This window comes from Desmodus rotundus, chromosome 1 (genome assembly GCF_022682495.2).
Source record: "Desmodus rotundus isolate HL8 chromosome 1, HLdesRot8A.1, whole genome shotgun sequence".
Taxonomy (NCBI): Eukaryota; Metazoa; Chordata; class Mammalia; order Chiroptera; family Phyllostomidae; genus Desmodus; species Desmodus rotundus.
The window spans coordinates 113,610,543-113,627,979 of NC_071387.1; the positions used below are offsets into that span (position 1 = coordinate 113,610,543).

Consider the following 17,437-nt stretch of genomic DNA (forward strand, 5'->3'; position numbering starts at 1 on the left):
GTCCCAGTTTCCTTCGCCTCACTATTGGTTCCCTGTAGATTTTCCTTTGTTTCTCTTAGCATAGGCTTCATTTTTTCATCTACTTTTCAAACAAATTCAACCAATTCTGTGAGCGTCTTAATAACCAGTGTTTTGAACTGTGCATCGATAGGTTGGCTATCTTTTCCTTGCTTAGTTGTATTTTTTCTGGAGCTTTGAAGTGTTCTGTCATTTGGGCCTTTTTTTTTTTTTTTTTTTTTTTTTTTTTGTCTTGGCGCATCTGTTACTTGAAGGGGCGGATAACAACATTTTTTTAAAAAGATTTTATTTATTTATTTCTAGAGAGAGTGGAAGGGAGAGAGAAAGAGATGGAGAAAAACATCAAAGTTTGAAAGAAACATCGATCATCTACCTCTTGCAGGCCCCCAACTGTGGACTTGGCCCATGACCCAGGCATATGCCCTGACTGGGAATGGAACCCATGACCCTTTGGTTTGCAGGCTGGCGCTCAATCCACTGACCCATACTAGCCTGGGCTGTAATAGCAATTTAAGATAACAATTAGAATTACCAATGAAAATACATCAGAACTTTGTAGATTCTTGGAAATTTTTATATACTCTCTAGAATGTCTGTTTTAATAATAAAAATATGTGTATATAAATAGAACATAGTTATTATTTATTTGACAAAGGTTCCCATGTACTTTAAGCATATCAAATAGGCCTAATTTGTTCAAAATTTCTTCTTCATAAGGAGAAAGAACAAATCCCCATGGCATTCCAGGGACTCCTTGGAATGACTCAAACCCAATTTTAGGTCATGAACAAGTCACTTAAAATTTAAACACAGGGAATGTTGTCAAAAATATACATCATTATGAAACAATATTAAATTATCTATTTACCCAAACTGACAATAAAAATAACAAACATAAATAAGGCCAGCACAGCTCTAGTTCTTATAATAAAGAAATGGGTTTTTAAGTAATCAAGTACCTGATTAACACAATGTAACACATAACTATTTTTTTAAAAAATACAGAATCTTTGCTTTCTAGGCAGATACAGGAATTTTTTTCCTTTTAACAGATGCAAAAAGAGCCAAACAAATTCCATATTGGTTTACTTTTGATATTTAGATTCATGTACCTAATTAAATTCACTATTCAGCTTACCATATTTTGCCATGTATTGTACACACTTTTTGCCCAAATTTTTGAGGGAAAAATAAGGATGCGCATTATATGCGGGAAGTACTAATTCCCACGTATCATGCAAATTATACATGAGAGTCAGCACTAAAATGTGAATGTGCACCGTGCACGGCAGAGTATGGTAACTAGATAATTTCCTTTCCAGATGTGTCTTTAAAAACCTTCTTCAATTGGCATAAACTCTCTGCAATGCCCATAACCTTTTTGCAATTTACAGTCCCTTTTAGTTTGCTTCTTCTCAATTCACTAAGAAATAACCAACTTTAGAACAAATTATTTTCTTTTTCTTCAACAAGTGTTTCCTTATTTTATAGTTTCTATTATCAAACCATATAATTCCTTTCCAACTTAATTAGAATTCTTAATTGTTAGAAACCTTGATTTTAGTGACCACTAAAAATAAGTAATTAGCATTCTTTACAGCGATACTGTTATTAATCCATTTCATAACTTTAGAAACAGGTGTTTTCCCATTGGCAGACACACTTATATTTTCAAGAGACATAGTTGAAATAAAGTACAAGATATATTCATTAACAGAGCCAAAGTAGGTAAACACAGATCAATTAATATTTTAGTATCCTGGTAGTTCAAATATTTATCTTATAATTATATTTTATTGATTATACTATTATAGTTGTCCCAATTTTCCCCCTTTGCCCCCCCAACCCAGCAACCCCACTCCCTGAGGCAGTCCCCCCACCATTGTCCATGTCCATGGGGCATGCTATAGGTTCTTTGGCTACTCCATTTCCTATACTGTTATTTACATCCCCATGGCTATTCGGTGACTACCTATTTGTACTTCTTAATCCCCTCGCTCCTTCATCTATTCCTCTGTACCCTTTTTCCCATCTGGCACCATCAAAATGCTCTTCATATCCATGATTTTGTCTCTGTTCTTCTTGTTTGCTTAGTTTATTTTTTTAGACTCAACTGTTGATAGGTATATATTTATTGCCACTTTATTCTTCATAGTTTTGATCTTCTGTTTCTTAAATAAGTTCCTTTAATATTTCATATAATAATGGTTTCGTGATGATGAACTCCTTTAGTTTTACCTTATCTGGGAAACTCTTTATCTGCCCTTTGATTCTAAATGATAGCTTTGCTGGGCAGAGCAATCTTGGGTGTAAGTCCCTGCTTTTCATCACTTTGAATATTTCTTGCCAATCCCTTCTAGCCTGCAATGTTTCTTTTGAGAAATCAGCTGACAGACAGTCTTAAAAAATTCCCCTGTAGGTAACTGACTGCTTTTCTCTTGCTGCTTTTAAGAGCCTCTCTTTATCTTTAACCTTTGGCAATTCAATTATGATGTGTTTTGGACTGGGCCTCTGCACCCATCTTGTTTGGGACTCTGTGCTTTCTGGACTTGCATGTCTATTTCCTTCACCAAATTAGGGAAGATTTCTTTCATTATTTTTTCAGATAGACTTCAAATTTCTTGCTCTTTCTCTTCTCCTTCTGGCACCCCTATGATGTAAGTGTTGGAACACTTAAAATTGTCCCAGAGGCTGCTTACACTAACCTCATTTTTTAAAGTATAATGTATTGATTATGATATTACAGTTGTCCCAATTTTTTCTCCCCTCTATCCCACTCTTCCCTGCATTGCCCCCCCCGACCCCCCAGTATTCCCCTCCCCACTTAGTTCATGTCCATGGGTTATACATATAAGTTCTTTGGCTTCTCCATTTCCTATACTATCCTTAACTGCCCCATGTCCATTTTGTACCTACCATTTATGCTCCCCATCCCCATTTTCTCCCTCCTCCTCCCCCTCCTGACTGATAACCCTCCATGTGATCTCCATTTCTGTGATTCTGTTCTGGTTCTAGTTGTTTGCTTGGTTTTTGTTTTTGTTTTTTAGGTTTGATTGTTGATAGTTGTGAGTTTGTTGTCATTTTACTATTCATAGTTTTTGATCTTCTATTTCTTAGGTAAGGCCCTTTAACATTTCATATAATAAGGGCTTGGTGATGATGAACTCCTTTAACTTGACCTTATCTGAGAAGCACTTTATCTGCCTTTCCATTCTAAATGATAGCTTTGCTGGATAGAGTAATATTGGATATAGGTTCTTGCCTTTCATGACTTTGAATACTTCTTTCCAGCCCCTTCTTGCCTGCAAGGTTTCTTTTGAGAAATCAACTAACAGTCTTATCCTTTGTAGGTAACTTCTTTGTAGGTAACTGTCCCCTTTTCTCTTGCTGCTTTTAAGCTTCTCTCCTTATCTTTAATTTTGGGTAACATAATTATGCTGTGCCTTGGTGTGTTCCTCTTTGGGTCCAATTTCTTTGAGACTCTGTGCTTCCTGGACTTCTTGGAAGTCTATTCTTTTTGCTAGATTGGGGGGAAGTTTTCCTTCATTATTTTTTCAAATAAGTTTTCAATTTCTTATTTTTCCTCTTCTCTTTTTGGCACCCCTATGATTCAGATGTTGGAGCATTTAAAGTTGTCCCAGAGGTTCCTAAGCCTCTCCTCATTTTTTTTTTTGAATTGTTTTTTCTTCATTCTGTTCTTGTCGGATGTTTATTTCTTCCTTCTGCTCCAAATTATTCATTTGAGTCCCCGTTTTCTTCCCTTCCCTGTTGGTTCCTTGTATATTTTTCTTTATTTCACTTGGCATAGCCTTCATTTTTTCCTTCATTTTTCAACTGAACTCATTCAATTATGTGAGCATCCGGATTACCAGTGTTTTAAACTCTACCTCAGATAGGTTGTATATCTCCTCATCACTTAGTTCTTCTGCAGTCTTGATGTATTCTTTCATTTGGGCTGTATTTTTTTGTCTCAGCACACCAGTCTCAATGAATGTTTCTTTAATTCCTTGGTTGTTGGTCTTCCATGCAGTTTGATTTTCTGGCAGTTGTGGTTATGTTTTGTTTTTAAATTGGTTGTTATCCTTCTTGTCGTTGTGTGAGGAAGCAAAATGTTTCTGCCTATGCCTCCATCTTGGCTGGACTGCTATTTCTATCCTCTTTATTATTTTTTTTTAAATTCTGTTTTCTTCTTGTTGTTCTGATTGATTGTTTTTTTGTTTCTTATATTCCATGTCATTGCTTTGATTCTCAGTTTCATCCATTCTACTGTGATTTCCCTGTAAATTGTCCTTTATATTAATTAGTGAATCCTTAATTTCTGACTGGATCATTTTTTATGCTGCTGAGGTCCTCACTAAGTTCCTTGAGCATCCTTATAACCAGTGTTGTGAACTTTGCATCTGATAAATTGCTTACCTACATTTTGTTTAGCTCTGTTTCTGGAGTTTGATCTGTTCTTTCATTTGGGCCATGTTTCTTTGTCTCCTCATTTTGGCAGCCTCCCTGTGTTTGTTTCTATATATTAGGTAGAGCTGCTTTGACTCTGTGTCTTGGTAGCGTGGCCTAATGTAATAGGTGTCCTGTAGGGTGTGGCACAGACTCACCTATCACCCCAGCTAGGTAGTTGAGATGTACCCTTCATGTGGGCTGAGTACACTTTCCTCTTGTAGTGAGCCTTGATGGTTGTTGTTGGCAGATCAATGGCAGGAATTTACCCAGGCCAGTCAGGTGCAAGGACTGGCTGTGACCACTAACCACCAACTGTGCCCTCTGTTGAGGATCAGCTCTGCAGGGGCAGGGTGGTGCAGCTCCAATGTGGTCTGTAGTTGTCTACTGGGTATGCGGGGTTTGGGATTTCCCAGGTGGTGTAGGCCAAGGTCAGCACCCTCCTGTGTTCTGTCTGAGGCCACCCTGCATATTCTATATAGCAATATGAAATGTCTGCTACTTGTGCTGGGTATGGAGATTCCAAGGTGAAGCCAAGTGTGAATCTAGGCTGGCTGCCGCTATGGCCCGGCCTGGGGCTCACTGAGTCCAGCTGTTGCTTGTTTGAGGCGATTTAGGAAGTTGTGAAGCAGGAGCCAAGACCAGCCACTCATAAGGAAAAGCAGCTTGGGTGGGTCTGTAAGTAGGATATGGCAGAGTCTCTGATGATCTACAGAGCAGGGGCAAATGGCGTTAGCCAGGTTGATGGAGTCTCAGATATTGCACCAGCTTGCCAGCTCTGTGGACGGAGGGTTTAGAAAAGGGACTGTGACCTCTGCTCTCCTTGATGCCATACACCTCAGTTTTTCCCTGTATGCCACTGGTGCCTTTCAAGATACTGCACCAGTGCTGGAGCTGAGTGGGAATGAGTCTGAGTAGGTGAGTCCATGTGTGTGTTCCTTAAGAGGAACTGTTTGGTGCCCTAGCAATTTCTTCCACTGACTCAATCCCTGCTGCCTTTTGTAGCCAGAAGTTATGGGGACTTATCTTCCTGGTATTGGAACCCTGGAGTGGGGGGCTGGTGTGGGTCTGGGACTCCTCACTCCTGATATAATCCTATCAAATTTTTATCCACCACACATGGGTGAGAGACCAGCCTGTTCCACACCTGTGCCCTTCCTACCAGTCTGGATGGATGTGGTTTCTTTAATTCTGTAGTTGTCAGACTTCCATTCAACAATATATCTGATGGTTCTGAGTGATGGTTATTCTATGTTTTAGTTGTAATTTTGATGTGATTGTGTGAGGAGGTGAGCTGTGGTTACTTCTGTCACCATCTTGATCAGAAGTCCAGGTATTGCATGTTTTAAAAATTCTTGTGGCATACCGGTTGAAAGTCGCTGTCTGCTGCTCAACTTCTGGCATCCACAGGGTCATCCTGTCACATGCTTCTAAGAATAGCATGCCCATGACTGGCAAGGCTAGGTCATACAAGTGATTGGCTTCACCTGGCTCTCTTTCCTGGGATAGTTGCTCTTGGAACCCATTTGCCCTTCCTTAAGTGAGCGCAGATCACATTGAGAGGTTACGTGTAAGTGTTGCACCTGACAGCCCCACTGAGATCCCAGCAGAGAGCCCATGTTCACCACCAGATATCTGAGTGAGAGAACCTTGAGATGACTCCAGCCCCAGTCACTGTTCAAAGTGAGTAATTTAAAACATAAGAGGCCTTGAGCAAGTACTATCTAGCTGAGTCCAGTCAGCCTCCAGAATTGTGAGAAGCATACAAGTGCTGGTATTTTACACCACTAAGCTGAGGGCAGCTTGTTACACAGCAATAGATAATTGATACATGGAGTGATTTTCAAACATAAATGATATTATGTCCCTCACACATTGACATTTAATAGTTTAGTGTTATGATTAAAATAAAATAAAAACCAAATCCTAGCATGATCTGGCCTTGCCTGCCATCCTCTAACATTTCCCTCTTGCTCATTGTGCTCCAGCCACATGGACTTATTCTTCTGCTCCTGATAACACCAAGTATTTTTTCTTCTCAGTACCTTTGCACATGCTCTTCCCTGCATGAAACGTACTTTCTATTCCTCTTGCCATGGCTGGATCTTTCTCATCTTTCAGGTCTCAGCTTAAGAATGACCTCCGCAGAGGATTTCATTCTCATCCAGTCTAAAGGAAGAACTTATTCTCCTTCCCATCACATCACCCTGCTTAGTTTCCCCAGAGAAGAAATCACACTAAAAAATTAGGCTGTGATTTATTTTTAAAATTGTTTTTCTTCTCCCCAAATTGTAACATAAGCCCCATATGATAGGAGTCTCATCTTGTTCATTGTTGAAGCCTAGTATAGTAGTTGGTACATGGTAGGCACACAATAAATGGCCTTAGAATAAATGGGCATCAAAGGTGGGAGATTTTATGATTTGCCACCTTTATATCAAAATCCTACCTGACATTGAACTGTTCTGTCTTAGGGCATTTCCTATTATGGAATCTGAACTAATTAAAAGTGAATAACCTTTTGCTGGTTGTCATCACTCTTTATTCCTCATTCATTTGTTTCTTCACTCATGAAGTACAAGATTCCTTCTTTTAGAAGGTAGGGATAAACAAGCAATAAACATTAAAAATATAATGTAATATTAGTATGTCATAAATCTATGGAGAAAAATAAAGCAAGGAAAGGGGACAAAGAGTGACAGGAGATTGTTTGACATGGAATGACCTCTCCGAGGAGGTGACTTGAGCAAAGACTTGAATGAAATGATAGAGAGAGCCAACGAAGTTCCTAGAGTATTGTAGCAGAGAGATCAAGTGTAAAGTCTCCGAGAAAGGAGTATGCCTGGTGTGTTTGGGAAGTTACAGGGAGGTCAGTATGGCTAGAGCAGAAGGGAGAGGCAGGAGATGAGGTCAAGAAGGAACATGGGTGCCAGTCAGGAGGTTTCTGAGCTCTTAGAAATGTCTTTATTCTAAGAACTATAGAGGACTGCTGGAGGGTTGGGAATTGAGGAGTAACTGATGTTTGTTTTAAAGAACCTTTCACTTGCTTATGAAGAAACTTGACATGAACAGGTAAGAGAGGGGAGAAGCCAACTGGTGAGGAACTGTCACATCAACTTCTTTTGATCCATGCAGGCCAAGTTTTGGGCAAATACAGCCAAGCCCCAGATCCCTTCATCCCCACATTCAGTGCCTGTGGAGGCTCAGTGGGGTTTGGCAATGGAGGCTTCCTGGGAAATTGTTGGCCCCTCAAAATCAACATCTTGATTCATACCTTTGCTGTTGGAGACAGAGGTCTGTCTCTCTTCATGTGTCTGCTTCATTTGATTGCAAACAGAATGGAGTGTATTGCTCAAGTGGTCACACAAGCAGGAATCATTGTCACAGGCTTCCAGTAGATGCGTCTTACTCATGACTCGAAACAGCTCTTCAGCAGCAGTGGGCTTCTAAATAATGAAAATTCCCCAAACACCTCTTTTCCGAAGTTTAAAAATGAAACCCACACTCTGAAAGGGAGTAAAAAATGGGGAAAGGAGAAGGCTAAAAAACCAACCAGGCTTGCCTATATAAAAACACTGAGTCCCATACCTGAATGATGTGGTTCAGTGGGTTGGGTATCATTCTGCAAAATGAAAGGTCACCAGTTCGATTCCTGGTCAAGGCACATGCCTGGGTTTCTGGGCCAAGGCCCCCAGTTGGGGGCAAACTGATTGATGTCTCTCTCCCTCTTTTTCTCTTTCCCTTCCCTCTCTCTAAAAATAAATGAATAAAATCTTTTTTAAAAACCCACTAAGTCCCTTAAAATTAGTTTTACTTCTCCTAATATTTCTGAGCTTTTTGTTTTGGGCTTCTTTAAATTATGTATGTTTTTTAAAGTTTCCAAAGGTATTTGAATTGTTCCCCTTCCCAGTAAATTCAAACATTGAGTGTCTGTTCTATTATTGAATGAAGCAAATATTTTATACTTGGGAAACCATTTCTTAATGATTGCATTATATAAAGGAATGAACAAGACAGGTGGCAAGGCAGAAGAGGGTGTCACCATGGCTGTCCCTCTGCTAATTGCCCACCTCCTCAGTCCCTTCCTCCCCCAGGACTGCTTTCCCAGCCTGCTTGATAAGTGGCACAGTGGGAAGAAGAAAGGATTACTGAATAGAATATCCAAAAGGCATAATTATTGTTTTCATGGAGTTCACTAACTTTATCTAATTGTTTAGCTATACAATTAATTCAATGTGCATTGTCTGAAGGCTTCTTTTTAAAATATATTTTATTGATTATGCTATTACAATTTCCCCCCTTAATTCCCTTCCACCCTGCACCCCTCCTCCCACCCACATTCCCCCCACCCCCTTAGTTCATGTCCATGGGTCTTACATATAAGTTCTTTGGCTTCTATATTTCCTATACTATTCTTAACCTCCCCCTGTCTATCTTGTACCTACCATTTATGCTTCTTATTCCCTGTACCTTTTCCCCTGTTCTTCCCCCTTCCCCTTCCCCTTCCCACTGATAGCCCTCAATGTAATCTCTATTTATGTGGTTCTGTTCCTATTCTTGTTGTTTGCTTAGTTTGTTTTTTTAGGTTCGATTGTTGATAGTTGTGAGTTTGTTGTCATTTTACTGTTTATATTTTTGATCTTCTTCTTTTTCTTAGTCCCTTTAACATTTCATGTAATAAGGGCTTGGTGATGATGAACTCCTTTAATTATACCTTATATGGGAAGCTATTTATCTGCCTTTCTATTCTAAATGATAGCTTTGTTGGATAGAGTAATCTTGGGTGTAGGTCCTTGCCTTTCATGACTTTGAATATTTCTTTCCAGCCCCTTCTTGCCTGCAAGGTTTCTTTTGAGAAATCAGTTGATAGTCTTATGAGAACTCCTTTGAAGTTACTATCTCCTTTTCTCTTGCTGCTTTTAAGATTCTCTTCTCCTCTTTAATCTTGGGTAATGTAATTATGATGTGCTTTGGTGTGTGCTTCCTTGGGTCCAACTTCTTTGGGACTATCTGAGCTTCCTGGACTTTCTGAAAGTCTATTTCCTTTGCCAGACTGGGGAAGTTCTCCTTCATTATTTTTTCAAATAAGCTTTCAATTTCTTGTTTTTCCTCTTCTCCTTCTGGTACCCCTATGATTCGGATGTTGGAATGTTGAAAGTTGCCCTGGAGGTTCCTAAACTTCTCATTTTTTGAATTCTTGTTTCTTCATTCTATTCTGGTCGGATGTTTATTTCTTCCTTCTGCTCCAAATTGTTGATTTGAGTCCTGGTTTCCTTCCCTTCACTGTTGGTTCCCTGTACATTTTCCTTTATTTCACTTTTCATAGCCTTCAAATCTTCCTCTATTTTGCCACCAAATATTCAAATATTTCTGTGAGCATCCTGGTTTGAACTGTGTTTTGAACTGTGCATCTGATAGGTTGGCTATCTCTTCATCGTTTAGTTGTGTTTTTTTCTGGCGCTTTGATCTGTTCTTTCATTTGGGACTTTTTTTTTTTTTTTTTGTCTTGGCGAGTCTGTTATGTAGTAAGGATGGAGCCTTAGGTATTTGCCAGGACAGGGCGACCCACGTTGCTGCATTAAACAATGCACCTAAGCATTGCCTCTGGAACAATGTCTCTTGCTCAGCTCTCTGCCCACTTTCAGTCACTTCCTCTACTACCCCCAATCAAATTGGGCCCTTCTGGTGCTGATTCCTGGGTGGGTGGGCTTGTGTATGTTCTAGGACCCTGTGGGTCTCTCCAATGAAGTCTCTTGTGAGGCTGGGAGTTTTTCCCACTGCCTCAAACCTCATAGGTTTTTTCAGTCAGAGGTTTTATTTTTATTTTGTTTTTCCCTTTTATATCTTATTTTATGGGTAAAACCAGCACATTTTATTATCTTAGAGATGTAGCCATCAGAAGTCCAAAATTATTTTCACTGACCTAAAGTCCTATCAACAGAGCTGCATTTCTTTGTGGAGACTGGATAGAATCCGTTTTTCTCGCCTTTTCCAGCTCCTACAGGCCACACTGCATGCCTCGGCACATGACTCTTCCATCTCCACCCGCCTCTCACTTTGAACCTCCTGACTCTTTATAGGACCCTTTATATCTTCCACTTTATAGGACCCTGTGATTACATTCGGTCCACCTCAATTATCCATGGTAACCTCCCTATCTCAGAATCATTAATAATTTTGGCAAAAGCCCCTTTTGGCATGTAAGGTCCCATATGCGTGGGTTCTAAGGTTGAAGATGTGGACATCTTTAGGGGGCAGTTATTCTGCCCACACAGTGTCATCAGGGAGGTGAACACAGGAAAAGGCTGCAAGGGGAAGGAGTGGTCAGCTCTGGATAGGTGGACCCTCAGGTGCCTGTGGGACATCCGGCGGAGCTGTCACTTGGCTTCCATTTATTCACCAAACACTAAACGCCTCCTATGATTTAGTCACTTGGGAATACAAAGGTGAACATTCTATTTCATTGGTCTTAAGATACCTGCTTTTTACTTTTGAACGTTTCTTTTTTTTTTTTTAACATTTTTTATTGTTGTTCAAGTACAGTTTTCTGCCTTTTCCCCCCACCCCTCCACACCACCCCAGCCCTCCCCACCTTCCTCCCCTGTTTCCACCCCCCCCCCTTGTTATTGTCCATGTGTCCTTTATAATTGTTCCTGCAAACCCTTCACCCTTTTCCCCTGAAATCCCCTCCCCTCTCCCCTCTGGTCACTGTCAGCCTGCTCTCAATTTCAATGTCTTTGAAACACCAATCCAAAAGAACCTATGCATCCCAATGTTCATAGCAGCACAATTTACAATAGCCAAGTGCTGGAAACAACTTTTGAACATTTCTGAACTCAGGATGCACCTTTTAATCAATGACATATAGGTTGGGTTTTCTTTCTTAATTACATGAAGTAAACCATCTTGCAACCAACGGCGTCTTGGAGTAAATGAAAACTTGGTTTGGCTTAGCACTAGAGTGGGTCTATTACAGACGTTGGGGACCTCATTAGAACACCAGGTAATCTCACCCCACCCATCTTCCCTAGTTCCTGGCCTGGCTCCTCATACCACAGGGCTCCCAGGTATCCCACCGCTCTGGTGCTCAGCTCTCCTTTAATTGGCAAACTCCACCAGAGCCCTGGCCACACACATGATCAGCTATGCTACCACGGCAGAATCTAGGAACTGACCCCTCCCCAGGTACAACCTTAGTCATGGGAGCCAGGCCCTATGGTTCTCAACCTGGCCGCACATTGGAAACACCTGGGAGTTTTTAAAATGCCCAACCTCCAGGCCACTACCTAGATCAGGGGAGTCAAACTCATTTTCACCGGGGCCCACATCAGCCTCACGATTGCCTTCAAAGGACAGAAATAATTTTAGTACTGTATAAACGTACTACTCCTTAACTGTTTAGGAGTTGAAATTACATTCAGCCCTTTGAAGGCAACCGTGTGGCTGATGTGGTCCCCAGTGAAAATGAGTTTGGCACCCCTGACCTACACCAATCATTCAGATTCTCTAAGGAGTAATTTTACAGCTTCCCATGAGATTCCATTGAAGAGCCAATGTGGAAAAGTGGAGGAATCAACCTAACTTGGTGCCCAAGTGAGGAGAGGCCCAGGGCAGCACTAGTGGGATGGGGTGGTGGTAGTGTCAGGTCCAGGCTATACAGTTATAACCTGTCTGCCTCCCTCCTCACCACTCACACCCCGTAACTGAGTTCCTGGGAAGGGATCAATCCAGTCATCTCAGTTCCCTCAAGGCACTAGCCCTGTGCTAAGTACATTGTGGGAGCCCAGGAAATATAAGCTTTAGGACCTCAAACACCTGGCAGAAAAGACCTGGTACCAAGAAACGTCTGGAAAAGGAGCCCATTGGTTCTGGGCCAGCCCTCTGATTCACTGTGTAACCTCCAGTGAGGCAATACCCCCATTAGTGCCTGTTCATTGGATAGTTGCCCCAGATGGCCTTGAAGGGTCCTCCAAGTGCCAGTGCTGAGTCTTCACTTCACTTAAAGTGCTGCAGACAGTGGGGAGCCAGTGAATACCAGGCTCTTGCTCACACCCAACAGATGTCCCAGCCTTCAAGGCCTAAATTCTCCACTTCTGGGGCTCCATGCTGTACTGGCTGCAAAGACAGAGACTCTGAGGTTCTAAAAGCTAAAGACCTAAGAACAGCAAAACAGAAACCCCCAGTACTGGAGAATGATGTGTGAGTGAAGGGATTTATAGATGGTGAGCAGAGTCTAGATGGGGAGTCCACGAGCCACCTGACAGCCCTGGCTCTACCAGGTAAACAAAGATGAGATGGTTCAAGGGACCAGAAACTCCCAAAGAAGAACTTCATGAGGAAACACTCAAGAACAGAGGCAAATCCAAAGGGGCTGAGGAGGTCCCTGGCTTCTGGTCATCAGCAGAGCCAAGGACCTAATACACAACTAAAGGCTTTTATTGGGAAAGGAAAACTGTCAGTCAGAGGTTTGGAGGCTTTATTTCCCTGTGCTGAAACCCTGGTTGTGTGGTCTGTCTCATTCCCCAGTTGTTCCTCCCATTTTACCTGCACACAAATGTGGGACCACCTGGTCCTCTAGCCACTACCTTGCTGCGCGAGTCCTTTCCACCTGGCTGCCTGTCTCTGCCCTTCCTAACAGTTTGGATGAACGTTTTTTCTTTAACTCCTTGGTTGTTGGATTTCCATACAGTTTGAATTTCTGGCAGTTCTCATTGTTTTTGGTTTTTAAATTTGTTGTTGTCCTTCTTTTGGTCGTGTGAGGAGGCACAGTGTATCTACCTACACCTCCATCTTGGCCGGAAGTTGTGTCTGAAGACTTCTGAATATCTACACCAACTGTTAAATACAATCATGGTATGGGATTCTTAAAACAATTTCACTTTGTGATTGTGAAGACAGACAGTCAGGGTGGGTAATTGCCTGATGGCCCACAATCCCGCAGCCAGCTGGGAACACAGGGTCCTCTGCTGGCACTTGGTGAGAGCATGCTGACTGGCTGCATGACAGCATGCATTCATTCCTCCTCCTTCATCTGCCAGCTCAGTGACTGGCACACCATGTGCCATACCTGGGGAATTGGGAGCCTTCATTGGCTCTCTCTTCACCCTTCCCACCATATCAACCTCCTCTCTAAGTCCTATTTGGTTGTATCTTTGAACAATTTCTCCTTTCCTCCTTCTCTTCCCTTTCATTCCCACCATCATTGTTTTGATCTGGCTACGGCCATTTATGGCCTAGTGCATTGCCATAGCTCTAATTGGAGTCTTTTAAACTCACTATTTTTTTAAAGTACAATTTCTATTTTATTTTTTTCCAGACAACTTTTCTTCAGTCCTTAAAGACTTGGCTCCTTATGTGGGCTTTGGTGGAGGTTGTGGGGCAACACTCACAGGTCTAAATGAGGGGGGTGATCGGTCCTTCTGGGCTTCACGAGAACGACTCCTGACTACCTTGCTGTGAATAGCACAACTCACACAGTACTGTAGTTTCACGTACAGCTTGGGAAGCACATAGGCATCCAAGACACTTGCTCTGGAAATATCCCTAATGGCTGTGGCCTCTACCATGTTTTGAATGAGGAACTTCTTCTTTTTTAAAAAAATATGTTTATTGATTTTAGAGAGAGAGGAAGGGGGGAGAGAATCATTGACATGAGAGAAAAACATCAATTAGTTGCCTCCCATCAGTGCCTCAACTGGGGAATTGAACCGGTTACCAAGATATGTGCCCTGACCAGGAATTGAACCTGCAATCTTTTGGTGTACAGACAACACTCCAACCAACTGAGTTATCTGGCCAGGGCTGAATGATGAACTTCTTAATGGCCTTGTTGTTGGGCACACATTGGGTGCACTTGGTGCAGCAAATAGGTTGCACATGACCGTGGCCTTTTTTTGGCGTGACCACTGTTCTTTCTTTATTTGGTCATTGGAAGAGAGGACCTGAGAGAGACAAACTCACTATTTTAATCAAAGATAGAGCTCTCTACAAAACAGCTAAATTTAGACATGTGCTAGTATTATTATGTACTGCCTTTCCAATGACCCAGGTAGCATTTCTGTTATTGAAAATATATAAGCATGTAATTACCATGTGACCCCAAAACTGTGACACAGTTTTATCCCCAATTCATTGTACATTAAATATATACAGATCTTATAGTCAATCATACCATAATAAAATGGAGAGGGGAGGACACAGCTTTAAAAAAAACAAAATATGTAAGTAGGCATCTTTGTCAAACTTAATTCATTATTAACTTACTTCAACTACACTCTCATTAGACCGTAATGAAAATGATCTTTTGTTACTTGTTGGATTTTCTTAGACCCCAAAGCTATTGCTAATGCATCTTACTATATCTAGAAGTGGAAAATCACTTTTTCTTTCTATTTGGCTTAAGTTGCTCCCTGGCACATTTAGTTGAGCTTCATTCTGGTTCACTAGAACAAAGGCTTCCTTGGCTGCTCTGGAGTGAATGTTTGCATTGCCCAATTTTGTGTCACATTTCCATGAGGAAAATCCCAGAAGTGGTGGGGGAGCAGATTGTAGCAGCTCATGGCTTTCCTCCCTGACTAATTATGTGAGGGACAGGCATGGATTTAAAAAATGAGAGAGAGCCGAAATAGGGCTTGGAATCCTTTCTTGAGCAAATTAGAATTGGAAGGGAGAGCAGCGAAGAGCTTGACTTTCCCTTACCTTTCTTGGGGATTTCCCCAGTTTTTGCTCAAATCCTTCTTCTATTTCTCTCTCCTCCTTCTATCTTTCTCTCACTCCCTCCCCCCGCTCCATTTTGTATTCTGGTAACCATAGGGAATAAATATTAATCTTGTTTCCAGGGACAATATTTTAATGGGGGAGAGTCCAATAAGCAACATTTCTGGTAAAAATACCTGCTCAACTCTCAACATGTCCCTCTCTTCACCCTTCATTTTCTCCTTTCCTTGTCTCTCAGTATCAAATTTCATTGAATATCTGTAGGTACAACTTTTCTCCTTTCACTCTGGTGTTTTCAAAACGCTGTGTTGAATTTCCATGTTTTTTATTTTACATCTGGACCTAAAAGTTAAGTTTCATTTGGGCTGGAGGAAAACATATAGAAAAGCAGGCAAATTATTTCAATCTAAACTAGCACTAACATCAGATATGTGCTTGGGTGTATTTCCAGCCATTTGGCCAGTTGTGAAGGCTTATATAGAGTAGTAATCAGTCAATACTTTCCTCAGGTTTGAAGGCTTTTCTTTTACTTCAAGAGCAAAGTAAACTTTTATTCCTACTTGATGAGCCTTGTCTCTACTCAACTAACTAGGAAAATAAGGCAATTTATTTCTTTCACCTTATGCATCCAGGAAAGGAGTTTGGAGCAAGGCCAAATCATCCCAACCTTTGCCCTCAATTGCAAACATGTGGAGTGAGTGTCTCTTAGTTCAGGAGTTTGTACTGCTCAAGAGTTTGCACAAACACAAAGTTGAGAAATACTTCATGCCCGAGGGGGTGCAAAAAGCAAAGGACAAACTGGTTGTTCCCTGAAGTAGAGATTCCCTGAAGAGAGATTACTGTGTTGCTTAAATTGTTCCATATTGGCTCCCTTGTGGGATTGGCTGACCTAAGAGTTGCTCTTCTATAATTGGTGAGTTACTTAGCTTCTTTGGAACCTAATTTCCTCGTTTTTAAAATTAGGAAACACATGTTTCCTAAGATCCTTTCATCTTGACTGTTCTATGAGTTAATTGATAAGATTTGTTTTCCAATAAGCACACACCCAAAATAGTGCTGTAGTCCTCAAGGTAGACCTTACGAATAAATTTCTATAATCACCCCAAATGAGGAGGGACTATTTGAGGAAAGGATGGCTTCCTCCTTCCTTCCTTCCTTCCTTCCTTCCTTCCTTCCTTCCTTCCCCCCTTCCTTCCTTCCTTCTTTCCTTGCTTGCTTTTTTATAGCCTAAATTACCTTCTATAATTCTACAATCTTTCATCTTTTGAGGCTAGAGTTGACTTTTATAAACAGCCGTTTGAGCCAAGTCTTGTGAATAAGGGAGTGGTCAAGCGTGATTCCACAACGTTGACTACAACAGTCTGCCAGGGAGTGTGCTGTGAACTCTGAAATGCTTACTGTCAGCCACCAGGCCACAGTTCATATTTCTTACCAAATTCGGAATTGCATGTGGAAAATATACTAATGTTAAAGGAGTAAAGCACTAGGGCCTTCCTTTTCTTTTAGACCATTTTTCTTAGTTCTGGAATTTTTAACTGCTGAACTTCTAACTGATCTCTGGTTTTGTTTATACTAGACACTCCCACTACTTTTTTCTTTAGAGCTTGTTGATTTGTCTATCTCTTTAGGGAGATCTTTGGTGTTTTATTTGTCCAAATGAGTGGACTAATAATTGCAGAAACATTCTACATGTTCTGGCTTACTTTAAAAATTAGACCAAATCTTTATTTACAATTCACTTTTCAGTTTTCATTGAAGCAGTTAATGATTGTTTAAAGAGAATAGAATCTTCTGGCTTTTTCACCATTTTCATAGTTTACAGAGTGCCTGCATGGGCATGGGTGAATTTTACTGGCTGATGTTTTCTGGCCCCATATACCTAGGATAACATTTCTAACCACTTCATTGTGCAGACAGAATGAAAAGGCACTTGGTAGGGGTTATTTCAGGAATTCAGGTGTCATGTGGGTGGCTGGATTTACAGGGACTTTTGCTTTTATATCACCTGCTATAGGTAAAGGCATTAAAAGAGCTTTTTAAAAAATGATTGGCTCTGGCCGGGTAGCTCAGTTGGTTGGGGTGTCACCCAATGGGCCAAGGTGGCCGGTTCGATCACTGGTCAGGGCACATCCAAGAATCAACCAATGAATGCATAAATGAGTGGAACAATAAGTCAACTTTTCTCTCATTCTCTCTCCTTTCCTCTCTCTCTAAAAATCGATAAATAAAATTTTTTTTAAAAGATTGAGAGACCTTA

At 41.0% G+C, this 17,437-nt stretch overlaps 1 pseudogene; it reads right to left on the bottom strand.

Annotated features, from left to right (window-relative positions):
- Window positions 1-13,814: 13,814 nt before the first annotated feature.
- On the bottom strand, window positions 13,815-14,392 carry LOC112314773 (small ribosomal subunit protein eS26 pseudogene; annotated as a pseudogene).
- Between the last annotated feature and the right edge of the window lie 3,045 nt (window positions 14,393-17,437).